General features: G+C 39.9%; 1 protein-coding gene across 3 annotated transcripts in view; it reads left to right on the plus strand.

Annotated features, from left to right (window-relative positions):
- The first annotated feature begins 410 nt into the window (after positions 1-410).
- Positions 411-13,676, plus strand: part of plcg2 (phospholipase C, gamma 2) — a 44,042-nt gene continuing 30,776 nt past the window's right edge. For all 3 annotated transcript variants that reach the window (XM_061721294.1, XM_061721297.1, XM_061721295.1), the window contains exon 1: positions 411-634. The gene's annotated coding sequence lies outside the window, so the exon portion shown is untranslated. The remainder of the gene's footprint in view (positions 635-13,676) is intronic.

A 13,676-nucleotide genomic window follows, 5' to 3' on the forward strand; every position in this document is an offset into this window, starting at 1 on the left:
AAACCAGATTTGTCTTTTTTCTTTCTTTTTGTAAACTTGGGTTGATGATTTTTCACAATTGTGGATTTCTTTCTAATCTTCTTAGGTTCCCATCATGTATTTCTGATACATTTCCTAAGTACAGTCTGATATATAACCAGCTTTGCTCCAGTGTTGGGGGACCTGTTCTGCAGTAAATGACAAGGAACCACAAACCTCTTGTTGAGAAACCCCAGTCTGACATAAGCTGCCAGAATGAACCTGTACATTTCTAGAAAATGTTACATTTATCACTAGGGACAGCAGTTTCCTCCAACAGCAGGAGGGCTTATTAAAGCAGGATCTTTACTCTGAAGCCTAATCACCACCCTGCAGGTCAAAGTAGCAGCTCTGCGCTTCTCTTAGTTTGCATAGATACCGGCCTTGCTTCCGGACTTTTTTTCTCTCCCTCTCTTCTTTATAACTTACATGCCTATAATGCAAGTGAACTTTTACTTCCTTGTACTCACACGCGGATAGAGGAACTGGCCGTCCCGCGGCTGGCCCTTTTGTCAACACTTTACATCCTCTCCAGCTTCATTTCATAACTTCATGATGAGATAGAAAACAGGCGGCGAACGTCGCGGGGCTGAGCAGAACCGAACCCAGTCGAGAGGTAAGCGGGACACCGAGACACCGGGACACCGGGACACCGGGACGGGGTTCGGATTTTGTATGAAGCTGTTGACTGCGGGGTGACAGAGTTCAGGGAGAGGAGGGGGAGTCCGGGGCTTGCTGGCTGCGTCTGCCCGGGCGGCGGCGCGCTCAGCTCGGACAGGCGCAGGCGCAGCCCCGGTCCAGCAGGTGCAGCTCCGGTCCAGCAGGTGCAGCTCCGGTCCAGCCGCGCGTCTTTACGCACCAGGGACAACAGCCAAGCTGGACAACACGGACCTGGGAACTAACCTGTGACCCAGATGTGTCCTGAAACCGTTACAGAAGAGCTTTGTAGTCGTGGGAAATTTAACTGCTTATACATAACATCAGGTTTACCGCTCAGTGTCCTCTGAAAAGGCCAAAGTGATCACTTCTGAGGTTCATCTGGAAAATGATCCCATCTGTGAACTACAAATTATTTGACCATTGTGTCATGGACAGATTATAAGGCAGTTTACTCCTTCAAGATTCCTAAAATGCCATTCAAAAAAAACATGTGATTTGTTAATTCTTCATCTAACAGACACAAATGGAGGGAACTAAACACACTTTACACTGCAAAGACTAGCTGGAAGAGAGTGATGGTTTCCGTCGTGTTAGATTAGTCTTCCTTTCTTTTAATCGTTTAAAAACTAAGTAAATCAAACTTCGGTAAGAAAAATTTGCGTTTATTATTGCTGTGTACATGATTTCTGCAGATTCGCAATTTGTGGTCATTATTATGTGATTTTCCTGTTCATTATGCTCCATAGAACTCCAGGACACACCAGACACATCTCTCTCTAACGTCTTATTGTTGTAAACCAAGCAAAATTACATCTGGTATCGTCTTGCTGAAATAACCAAACAGATGTTACCTTGATGGTAGTTTCTGTCTCATTCCAACATAAGCTTCTGGATCACCGTGACCTTCACACTTATGCAAGTCCCCCCTGCCATACTGATGGACCCTAAACCATCACAGAATTTGCGGATAACAGTCTGGATAGTCTTTATCATCTTTGGATCGAACCCGATGCCTATTTTTCCCTAAAAGCTGAAATATGGACTCGTCTGGCAGGAGAACAAGCGCCTGCTGTCTTTTTGTCCATCTTAGATAAGCTGCTCATAAAGACTTCTATGGTGTTTCTATGCAGAGTTGAGTTATGACTCGCTCTTTGCATAAAACAGTAAATGTTGTATGTGTGGATGTAGCAGAGGATTATGCTGCCTGACCGTGGCATTCTGAGGTCCTCACAACCCCAGGGATACACTGGCTGCAGGGATTACAGTGGCACATTTGCACATATGGTCATTTAAAAGAAAAAAAAAAAGCTTTTTCAGCTGTTTGAAACTCAAACTCTGAAAAGCAGGAGCTAATGGATGAATGATAAAGGAATGAATAACTGATAAAACTGATGGAGTTTGGTGACAAATCAAAACATGACCTTTTGCATCCCATTCAGTGTGGGAGGTTTCAGTGTGCTGGAAGTTTTTATTAAGAGATGGCTTCCCTCACAGGGAGTCCAATAAGAGTGACAGTAGATGGAGTTGGAGCCAGTTATTTCTGACTAACTTGTGGCTCTGATTGACTCTGATTGGAGCAAACGATAGATACTTTTCAGTCTTACAAACTCAGAGACTTATCATCTCTGCACATGTTTGTTATTTATTCATTATTTATTTATCCCCTCAGATGTGGGGAGTTTTCTTTGATATCGGTTATATTTTATATAATTCAGGTAGCATATGAAGTATGTACTAGATTTTGGACAAGTATATTGAAAAGTGAGGATGTTCTTGTGTGAAGGGAAAATAAGGAGGACATTCTGTCGCTCCTAATTTTCTCTTTGAACGATCTTTTTGCACATTAATAGAGCTAAAACTCACAGTGCAGTCGTTGTTATTCAGCCCACATGTCAGCTCTTATTGATGCTGCCATCACAAGGCCAGAGAAAGACTGGGAAAGTCAAATTGGTACTTTCAGTAAATTCATATTTGTGAAAGAGTAAAAAGCGATCCTCTAACGATGAATCAGTGCTACTGATATGACGGGAAATCTCAGCTGCAAGGCTAAGAAACTCTTCCCAACAGCACTGAAGCAGAGCGATCAAGGCACATCTATTTTAAACATGACAGTAGGGGTACTGTGTTGAAACCCACACAAAAGAAAAGGGTTAACTTACAAATGATCTACTGATAAAATAATCACTATTTTATTTCCAGGTTTGCAGAGGTTCTTTGTGGCATCATAGCTGTAAACTTTTGAACTGAACTGGGTAGGGTTGGACGATATGACCTCAAATCAATATCACGATAAATTGGGCAGTTTTTCCTGGATAATGATAAATGCATGATAACAGGACCTCCACATGAAGGGGTTCAATCTGTGAGCTTACGACTTTATACTAAAACCACTCGGATGGGTGGACTCTTGGGAAGGCCTCTTCCACACAGACAATATAGGCTCAGTATTTGTGTTATTGCTGCCGTGGCAGCATGAGGAAATTTGTTAGTATAAATAAGGCTTGAGTGATCCCTCACAGGGGCCGTCCCTTCGTCTGGGAGAGAGGTTTCACCAGGGAAAACAGTGACTAATGCTAGTTGATTATTAACTTCACCTCAAAACATTGACAAATGAAGTTCACTTCAACATTTTAGAAAGGGAAAGAAGAGAGTTGCTATTTTCTTAATAAAGATTCAAATTTTTATTTTATATTTTTAGCATGTGGATATTCTGGTGGTATGATGTGTAGGATTTTATGTCACGTTATCTCTTTTCACTGCTTACAGCTTCCAGTTTCTTTTTAAATGAATATCCTAAAGCGTAGTTCATTTCCAAAGAAACCGCCGGGCGATGTCGTTTTGTTTTTTGATGCCTTCCTGACCATTTGCAAGTTAAATACGAAGAATTGCATTGAGCAACGCTACTGTAACTGAGTATGGAAATACTGTTTCTTTTTTTAATTTGTATTTTATTGATGTTTAAATTCAGAGCATATTAGGAACATGTTTGATATTTGTGTAGACAGAGGATTTTAACAAAATTACGTGAAAAAAAAAAACCCACAATGACAACAAAAACACAACAAAAAACTATAAACAGACAGGGTGTGAACTACAGAGGTGGAAAAAGTACAAAAATATTGTACTTAAGTAAAAGTACAAATTTTCTGCTTGAAAATTACTTAAGTAAAAGTAAAAGTACCCATTAAGAACATTACTTAAGTAAAAGTATAAAAGTACCTCAACTTAAATATAATAAAGTACTAAAAGTACATGGTGTAAAATGTACTTAAGTACAAAAGTACAAAGTACAAAGTACAAAAGTAAAAAGTACAAAGTACAAAATTCAAAGTACAAAATTATTTTCAAAAGGATTGCAAAGAAATGAAGAATCCAAGAATTTGCTTACAACTCTAAATAATGGTGATATTATTCTGACCCCTTTAGCGTTTGTTTCCATTACCCTATTTTAATTTCTCCCTTTGCTCATCACTGCTGCTGTAGCCCATTGGCCCCGCTGACAGGTCCACCCCCAGCCTGTAGTATGCAGTGACAACATTAAGCAAACCCAGCTAATAAAGGATGAGACTTTTGAACTTTTAAATGCCAAAACCACCTTAGAAGGGGTGGAATCAAAGAATGGTGCGCATGGACACGCGTCGGCTGCCGCTCAAGGCTGATTTATGGTTCCGCGTTACACCAACGCAGGGCCCGTACCCTACGGCGAGGCTCTGCGTCGATTTAACGCGGAACCATAATTCAGGCTTCAGTCCTCATCGGTACTCGACGCGACGGCGGTTCCTCCGGCCTTCCGGCCCGCCTCTGCGGGGCAACTCTCCCGGGAGCTGCGGCTCCTTCTCGGTATATTTATGCGCCCGGGCCCCCCTTCCTTCCCGTCCGCCATGGTTCCGCGTTAAATCGACGCACACCTTATGCCGTAGGCTACGGCGTAGGGTGTGCGTCGCCGCGTACCCTACGCCGTAGCTCTGCGCCGGTGTAACGCGGAACCATAAATCAGCCCCCGCTGTGCTGTTCTTTAATTTGTAGCGAGTAACGACGTGTCCAATTTTAAATATAGCGGATTAAAAGTACGATTTTTTTTTTTCCTTGAAAATGTAACAAAGTAAAAGTACAGAAAAATGAAAGTATCAATAAAAGTACAAATTCTCAAAAATCTTACTTAAGTACAATAACGAAGTACTTGTAATTCGTTACTTTACACCACTGGTGAACTATATATACTGTAAATAATGTTTCTTATTACATATTTGTTATCCGTCATACTGTTTTGTGTTTTGTTCAGTTCAGATGAGAAAATTAGAGGAAACTAAAAGTAAGTTAGTAGATTAATCGCTTAATTGAGTCCATGTCCACGTCAAGAGACTTGGCATTGTGTGTGTAAATGTCATTTAAACCAGAACGTCAGACTTTTGTTATTCTTTTGTTAAAAAAGAAAACAGGCACTATATATGAACAGGTTGAGAAAAATAAAACTAAATGAAATACTAAATACTAAATTTTAAAAGAACAAAGAATTTGAATGTCTGCCACTGATTTTGGTAATGTTTGGAGATTTGGCTGGTATACTCCATAATAAAATGTAAATAAACTTGCGGACTCTAACAGTAAGTTTACCTTCAGCTTTTAAATTAGTAATTAAAGAATACCGAAAGGGCAAGAAGTGCAAAGTAAGTGATTTCACTCACTCACTCATCTTCTCCCGCTTATCCGTTACCGGGTCGCGGGGGCAGCAGCCTCAGCAGGGAAGTGATTTGCTGTAGAAGTAAGTGATTTATAGAGGATAAATGCATGAGTGGATAACTTGAAGGGACTGATCTGATCCAGTATCTTTACTGAAGGCTAATACAGACACTCTTCCCTGATCCTACATCGGAAAGACAACATAAATGATAAAAATAAAAAAAGAATTTAAAACTTAAAATGGCCAAGCTTTATTTATCCTAATCAGGGGAAGCATACCTTTTTGAAGGGTAAGATCACATATGTTTATTTTTTTTCGACAACATCCCCCTTTGCTGTCAGAATCAATATTGGTTATCTGGACATGTATATCCTACTGGAGCTAAATATGAAATTGTTTGGTCCTTGTCTAAGAATTACAGCAGAAACGCAGCATGCTATAAAAAAAGATGTGTATCGCACATCTAACATTTGCATGTAATATTTCCTGCTTTTATTTTACTTATAAGAGGACTCCACCAGGATAACACATGGGGCCATGTTAACTTACCAAATCAACTATAACTGAGTCATGAACGCAATTCTCTCAGTTCAGTTCAAGTTTTTCAAGTTTTTATTCATCCTTCCACCCATCCATCGTCTGGTCCCGACGGCAGCAAGCCGGAGCCCAGATGCATAACAAAGTGTACGCTCACGCAAAAAAATCCACACGTACTTGAACTAACGCACGAACTGTTATGTGTAAAGGAAGAATGTGTTCATATGAGACTTAAAGCGTTTACAGATCAAAGCTAGACTCCGTTTTTAGAGGGCTGTTCTTCTTGAAGTGGATGAGGAGTTTTTTTTGTGCCTCAGCAGGGTCAGCTTGTGTGAACGTGCAGCATCGATTGTGTCTTTTATTGTTTATTCTGCAGTTTTTGTCCTGTTTGCGATTTCAGTACTGAGACCACCGAATAAAGCAGACTCCTTGTCGTCTCTCCACCAGTGTCTTATTTCACGTTCGTTAAAACTATACTTCCTCTTTAAAGGAGCCGTCTGTAAGAAATGTCCAAAACTGGTACTGCAGTCACTTTCAAAATATTGTTGAGCGGCGTGTACCCTCCCCCTCCTCCCCCCGACCAGAGGTTGCCAGGTAGGCTGCAGAATGCAGCAGGAACGTAGGCTGCCATGGCTGCCATAATTAGAGCCGAGCTGGCAACCCGGATGCCGAAACAATACTGACTTGGTGATTGGGAGATAGGTGGAGGGTGGAGCTTCAGAAACAATACTGACTTGGTGATTGGGAGATAGGTGGAGGGTGGAGCTTCAGGCCAAAACAAAAAATGACAACATAAACATCAGTTGAGGGCTGCAACTCCTCTTTTTAAACTGGAATATCCTGGCTTGAGTGCTGTTGTCAGTGACATAAGTATTTGAAATGAACATGATTTTTAAATGTCTGTTGACATATCGGGGTCATTTTATGATTTAGTTTTATTATTGCTCTTACATACAGCTCCTTTAATGCTGCTTTCATTGACGGGCAACTACAGAACCAACTCCAGCAAAGTTGAGGCGCTGTGTGAAATTTTAAATAAAATCAAAATGCAATGGTCTGCGGATCTCATAAACCCATATTTTACTCCCAATACACATAAACAACACATCAGATATTCACTGAGATAGTTTGCCATTTCATTGAAAATATGTCTTATTTTGAATTTGATGGCAGCAACATATCTTAAAAAGGTTGATTTTTTTCTATTTTTTATTTAAGTGACCACAGAACAGTTTTCAATTTTGGAGTACAATCTTTTTCATCTGACGTCTGGAGTCCATCAGTGCTGTTGTTAAACTAATGAAATCTTCCTAAAGTAGATAACATATTCAGTAAAATATCCAGGGGCTGAAATCCTGAAGCCTCAGAATTGAAAGAGGATGCACTTTCTTTTCATTTGATCGTACAGACAGCTTTAGGCAGCGGAGAGTTTTAGACCATGTACATAATTTGAGATTTAATCATTTCACAGGCTTTCATAATTGTACTTTGAAATAAGTGCCAACTATCAAGTTCAGATACGGCAAGATACTTCAGCTTAAGCATTAAACATGTTCTTTAACCTTTGCAAGGTGCTATTGGACAGGCAAACCCTCTGAGGAACTGAGGGCCTTACAAGGGTTAAATGGCACTGGACAAGCAGAAAAGGTGAAGCAGAGTACTGTAGTTTGTACAGGTTAGGCATGTTGGAAGAGCTTTCGATATTGTTAAATCAACACAAATAGCCTTTCTCATGTTAAAATATCAATATCAGAGTGTATGATTGCTTGTAGGAAGCATCATCTGGCTTACACAACCAACCAGAAAGACTGAGGAAGATTCAGGTGAAAATAAATCTCTGAACACGGTGCTCTTTGGTCAGTTCTCGGACATAAGTTCCTAAAACTAAAGGTGTTGTGAGCTGACTGGTGACTGGACTTTTTGGTTCTAGCTTTCAGCAGAATAAAAGAGTGCCGTTCATGCAGCACATCCTGTAGCTTGAATTAATTTTGTCTTCCGCTACCTTCACTAGATCCTGAAGATGAGAAAATCAAGATAAGAAACAGCAGTGATGCTGCTGGTTTTGACACCTATGAGAACATGTACGGTTGAAGTCAGCTAGCAGTGAAGAGGTCGTCATGGCGGGAAATCTGTATCTTCATCTGGGGTTGAATTAAGCCCGTTTTTAATCATTTGAACATTTTTAGCTGATGGTTGAGTGTCTTGAGTGTCTGAATTGATATACTGTTCTGTGCTCTATTGTGTCTCTAATGGCATCTGTAGACATCAGCAAGGAGGTATTTCTGCATATAAACCCCTGCACTTTAGCTGCTCAGATGGTTTTTTTTTGTTTGTTTGTTGTTTGTTTTTTTTCTGCACATGCTCAGAACGTCCACTACACTTCGGCCGCGTTCAGACTGCCAACCAATATCCGATTTTTAGCCCATCCAGATTGAAACTGGATGACTCTTTTGAAGTCTGAACAGTCCCAAACCGCATGAGATCCGATTTTTGCAAACCAGATTGAAAGCACCTCCGGGAGGTAGTTTCATATCGCATTTGGGCAGATGCGTCTCAGTCTGAACAGCTCCAAACACTCAGATCGGTTTTGACTGTCCGTGACGTCACTCTACGCGACGCCAGACCAGACCCATGCGCCAAACCACCCGCCCATTTCGAGTTGTGGAGCTACGTTACAGGTATGGAGCAGTCGGAAGATGCCGAAAACAGCAGTCCTTGGACAGAGGAAGAAAGAAGAGTTTTTGTTGTCGCAATTACATGACGTCACACAATACACGCGCTGGGTGACGCCTCCGCTCCGACGTCGTTGCTACGGCAACCCGTCAGATCAGTCAATGATGTGGCCCAGTCTGAACAGAGCCAGATGCGATTTGGACACTTGCTAAAAACAGTGTGGACAGTCAGCCCTGAAAATCGGATATGAGAAGGAATCAGATATGAATCAGATTTGCCTGCAGTCTGAACGCGGCCTTAGAGCATGTCGATTGTATGATGTTTGGGAATCGTGTTCTTGTCAGTTGTGTTAATCAAGCACATCAGAAAACAGCCAGCAGAAATCTGTTACCACTTACTTCGAATCGTGGCCTCAGAAAATGTAAGAGCTGCTGTGCGTCTGTGAAGGCACCTTCTGTGGTTCCTTTGTTACCCCTCGACTGCTTTTGCTGCACCTCTGTAGACAGTTTACATCTCTTTGTTGTCTTCTGTGCCTCGCTTTGGTTATTTTGGTCTGACATTGTTGAATGTACTGTATGTTTCATTTTGGCTATCTTTTTGCATCTCACTTTTGTCCTTCTGTCTACAGTATATTCTTTTTAGCGGCGAACACTGGCCTAGTAACCGATCTATTTGTGTGCATTTCATTGCTTGCAGTCTCTCAACAGTGCAGATTTGCTGTTATCCATAATCATGTATTATTTATATATATATATATATATATATATATATATATATATATATATATATATATATATATATATATATAATATATAAAATGCACTCTGATTTTTAAATTTTCTTATACGTAAAGAGCTTTGGAAAGGTTTATCATTAATTAAACAGACCTTTTTTCATTATTATTTAGATTTTTGTTAATTGTCTCCTTTTGTTAAGCTTAAAAGTTTAGGACCAATTCACTTTTTCCCTTGTCAGTCGTAGAGAGAGAGTTGTGACATTTTGACTCAACTGGGCGACATGACGAGGATGACAAGCTGACTTCTCTGAAGGAAGCTGGTGACGCTGTTGCCAGATGCAGCTGATGGTTTCCAGCTCAAAGGTCGTGCAAAAGCTGGGCTGAACCTACTAAAGCCTAATTTTATTTATCGTATTTTCAGCACCTTGATTGGCTTATGTTAGTGTATCATTAAAGTCATGCACTCAAAGCATGTATAGAAATCCCACAAAAACAACCTAGAGTCGTTAACCACCACATCTCACGTCTCCTACATGCCCTATAAAGTCATTTTATGATGTGTGTGGTGTCTCCCTACAGCAACACCCTTTGTGCAAAACTGAAGACAACTGCTGGTCATATGAAGGCAGACGATTGACACTCCCACGGACACATTTGCAGGAGACTATTGTTTAAACAGACTTGTAAATGCTCAAATATGTTCGTAATTCTTTTAAATAGGTTGCAGATAACACACGGTGTTATTGTTGTATAATATTTCTCTGTTCTTGTGTTGTGTTTTATGTTATGAGTGTAACATGTGCCGTCCTCTGTGAAATTCAATTCAATTTTATTTATATAGTGTCAATTTTAATACAAGTTGTCTCCAAGCGCTTCCCAGAGACCCAGAACAGGACCCTTAAGCAATTATTACACAAACAATGGCAGGTAAAAGGAGGGAAGAGACCTAAAGCAGGAAAAGGGAATCACATTAGCTACTTTTGTATTTTCACTGAAGTTGACATCCGAGCTGTGAATAAAGACCTAACACAGCATAATCATTCTCAATTCAAAGATCATACTGGTTATTGTCACTATTGGGAGTATCTGGAATATTGGCCTCTAGCTCCTAACCTGGTGTCAGCTGACTCTCTTCCAGGCTTTCCCAGGTCCTTCCAGGCTGACTATGGAGGGACCGCCTGACAGTGGTTACCTCGCTTTGCATGGACCAACAGAGAGCTGGAAGCCTTCGGGCTGCAGTCAGTCAGCTGAGCATCTGAGTGGCAAAGGCCGATGGAGCTGGTGGGAGCTCCAGCAGGCCCACTGATTCTTAAAAACAGAATTTCTCTTTTATTCTCTGTGCACCCCGTTTCATTTTCGACACTCGAGTTTCATTGTAATGTGGATTAGCAAAATGAAGATATCTATAAGTAGAGATAATTATATGATGATCATGAAACAATAATGTGGAGACAACAAGTTACTGTGTTGTCGTTGGTGTCAGCTTTCGTGCAGCTAAAGGGTGCGTTTAATATTACTTCTGCGGTCTACATGAGCAACAGGAACAATATTATAAGAGTAATCTGCAAAAAAAGGCTATTTTCAGCTGATTTTTCTGCTTGCTTTCATTCATGACTCTGTGCAATATGCGCTTGCAGTGGCGTAATGTGGAGGGAGGTGTGTTCCGGACTTAGGATGCTAATGGGGATTGGTCTCATTTTAAAAAGGTCAATATGGATGTTCACTCTGTAATACAAACTGCATCATATTTGATACATGAATTTCTTACATCTTTGCACTATCCACACAATCTAAATTTAACAAATAACCTGGGGTATGAAACCTTGTTAAAGTGAGTAAATTGCTATAAAATGAATGCTGCTATGAAAATAAATGCTGTTTGCTTGTCACACATTTAAAGAGCTCTGTGTGTTCACACCACACTGCGTTTCTACAATTTACATAAATGCTGCATGTGACTGAAGGATTTATAACGTAGAAAAGGAACTAAATGTTTTAGGCATCCATTATTTCTGCAGCTCAATCACTATAAATAGCTAGACTGAGTTCCAGCATCGGTGTTATTTGCTTGCCTAACTTGTTTTGTGGGAAACAAGGAGTTGAAAAATGTTAATAAGTACTAAATAAGAACTAAAATTTAAAAATAAAGATGTTTAACTTAAACAACAAAGATTTAGCGACCAACGAACTCTAACCTCAAGTTTCCTTTGATGTGAGTTGCAGAATGTTGACGGTTCACAATTTGCTTATGGATTATTTTGGTTTAATTTCTTTCTTTATTTTATATTAGGTTCAGAGCATCGTTGAACTGACTGAGACGAGGGTGTCTTCGGTCTGTTTAAAAGCAGAAAAACCCACAAATGGAAACAAAGAAAAGAGCAAAATCACAACAGTTCTTGACTGTCTTAGCAGTGGAAAAGTGGTCGCATTGAAAGCAAACATGACAGATTGACCGATTACAGTTTCCACCGCACATCCTGTTGTCTTTGCCCTTTTTCATTGTTCCACTTTTGACCTGAATTCTTCACTTTACTTCTCATCTCTGTGTCTTCTGCAGATTTTTACTATTAATGACTGGGTGATCAACTATTTCTATATTCAAATAACCAAATTATAATGGAACAATAGAAGGAAATGGAAATTAACTGGTGTGTTCTTCAAAATGTCTTAAATTTCAGATTACATTTTTGCTACATTTTGATAGAAGTCGAAAAAATTGACAAGTATCTGTTCCCATATAAAACAGTCTTATAAATATCCAGAGACAGTAGTCATGATAAAATTCAGACAACAATTCAGTGTGATTAGATGCAGATTGATACAGCTCTTAACAGTTATTTAATGTAATCATCCATTTTTATAGGGAAACAAGTCATTTTTATAAATGTTGAATTGGTTTGCTATCCTCAAAAACATGTGTTCAAGATAAAGCTGGGGAATCACTGGTGTCTTCATCTTTTTTATAGTTTCCTGGTTGTGAGTAACCAAGCCGGTTAAGCACGAGGACACGAAGATTTTAATGGAAAAGAGGGTTTTATTACCAATATAACAAGATGGGCCCTTAAAAGAGGTCAAAAATAAAGCAACTAAATAATAACAGACGCACACTGAAACAAAACCAAACTGACCTCACATGAACGAACACACACATGGAAGTTAAATACTGGCTGATCAGACCAACAACACACAGGGGTAAAACTCTAAACATTGTTAACAAATAACCTACACAAATAATCTAAACAAACAGTGGTGGCAGTTGCTCTAACTTAATTCAATAATTCCAAAATAAACGAATAAACTTAAATTATTATATAAATTACACAAACAACCCATGATTTCCCCCCATGATGAAGCTGCCCTTGGTAACATCCCAATCCCCTTATTTTCTGGTAGCTGCATCCTGGAGTCTCCGACACCCCCTCAGTCGTGGCTCGCAGCACCAATAATCCATGAAGAAACAAAAGTTGAATATACGAAGTAAACCAAATGTGCGTGCTACAAATTGAACTTGTACATTTCAACATAATATAAATACAGGTGTGTATAAAATAAACCAAAGTGTCGGAGGTTGATGTTACCGCCATCACAGCAGCTGTGGGGCTGTAGGTGCGGCCACCACACTGGTTACCAAGGCAACTATTTTATAATTAATAATTGGTTGTTTGATAAGTGGTGGCAGTGATAATACCAACTTCTTTCTGAAAGGTTAAGATGTTTTCGACGTAAAGTACTGGGAGAGGAGCTTTCAAATGGACTGTTTTGTTCTTTACCTGTGGACAGTTGGGGCCATATGCACTTTTTTCTCATCGGGAACGATTACATGTTTTTTGATTTAATATTATATTTTTGATGAACATTTTCCTGGCTCAGTCTCATCAGATCACGTTTTTCACATGTTTCTGTGATATACTTCAGAACATAAAGGGAGTTTCCTGGCCACACATCCAAAATGTCTGTGCCGAGTCTCCGAGAAACTTTGTTATCACTTTTGCCTTCTGACACGGTGTCCCAGTTTTCCCCCATGGTCAGTGTTTTTATGTAGATGTGAAATGAAGCCCTTTGCTTTGGATGATTAGTGAGGATATTTACCTGGTGGCATGATACAGGACTCATGGTTCAGCTTTTCTTTTGTGGACCGTTTGATTGGGCAGATTTCCCAAATGACTGGAAAGGAAGTTTCATTAGATAAAAATAATTTAAAACCAGTTTTATGCTTAATTGTAGCCTGTCCTGGTGTTTTTTTATGTCTTCTCTCATTGTACACACAGATGCATTCACCCTCACCAGCTCCCATTTGTTGACCAAGTTCTGCAGTCGTAGTGATTTATGTGTTTAGCTCAGGGAGGGCTGCATCCCTCAGCTGCATCGCTC

This window comes from Cololabis saira, chromosome 5, assembly GCF_033807715.1.
Source record: "Cololabis saira isolate AMF1-May2022 chromosome 5, fColSai1.1, whole genome shotgun sequence".
Taxonomy (NCBI): domain Eukaryota; kingdom Metazoa; phylum Chordata; class Actinopteri; order Beloniformes; family Belonidae; genus Cololabis; species Cololabis saira.